This window comes from Octopus bimaculoides, chromosome 7 (genome assembly GCF_001194135.2).
Source record: "Octopus bimaculoides isolate UCB-OBI-ISO-001 chromosome 7, ASM119413v2, whole genome shotgun sequence".
Classification (NCBI taxonomy): Eukaryota; Metazoa; Mollusca; class Cephalopoda; order Octopoda; family Octopodidae; genus Octopus; species Octopus bimaculoides.
Window position 1 is genome coordinate 53,003,271 of NC_068987.1, and position 766 is coordinate 53,004,036.

At 32.9% G+C, this 766-nt stretch overlaps 1 protein-coding gene across 1 annotated transcript in view; it reads left to right on the forward strand.

Moving 5' to 3' along the window:
- The window catches only part of LOC106873978 (uncharacterized), a 1,133,216-nt gene that overhangs the window by 836,561 nt on the left and 295,889 nt on the right, over positions 1–766 (forward strand). The window lies entirely within an intron of this gene.

Below are 766 nucleotides of genomic sequence, written 5' to 3' on the forward strand. Positions count from 1 at the left end.
ATATTTCATTGTTTAAGCATCAATAGTAGCTGAGGAAGGAGCAGAAGAAGAAGAAGAAGAAGAAGAAGAAGAAGAAGAAGAAGAAGAAGAAGAAGAAGAAGAAGAAGAAGAAGAAGAAGAAGAAGAAGAAGAAGAAGAAGAAGAAGAAGAAGAAGAAGAAGAATGCGGAAGTGTTATGACAGTAATAGGATGTTGATAGAATCCTCTTAAACGGTCAAGTGACCTAAAAGTGATCTGTTGTCGTTGCAATAGTAGGGGTTGGAATAGTTCTGAATATGTTCATGAGTGACTGTTCTGAATATATCGCTTTTAATATTTGCCTGGGTATTAATTCTAAGCTCCTTGTGATAGTGTCGCATTCAAAAGCGGCTTATATTTTGTGATAATTTATGACTCTTTGCTAATGCGCTGATTTCAGGTTGCATCGTTTCTGAATTTATAGAGGGGAAAAATTCTGAAGCTGGGTTGTTAGTGGCGCAAATGTCGATGTGTTCGCTGAATGCTTTTTTTCTGTATTCCAAAATTTGATCTGGGATCTAAGTAGAGCCATCTTTTGACGTAGATTGTTCTCATCCCTGCATTTGAGAAGTATGGAAATATTTTAAAAACACATTTTATATAATTTTTTCACAATTTAATTGTTTTTCATGCTTTTGTTGAAAAAGTCACAAAGATTGAAATCGTTACTAAAATGTTCTTCATGATGAAGCATTTTCTACCTTGTCTTATTTTTCTTTGATATGTATATATATATATATATATATAT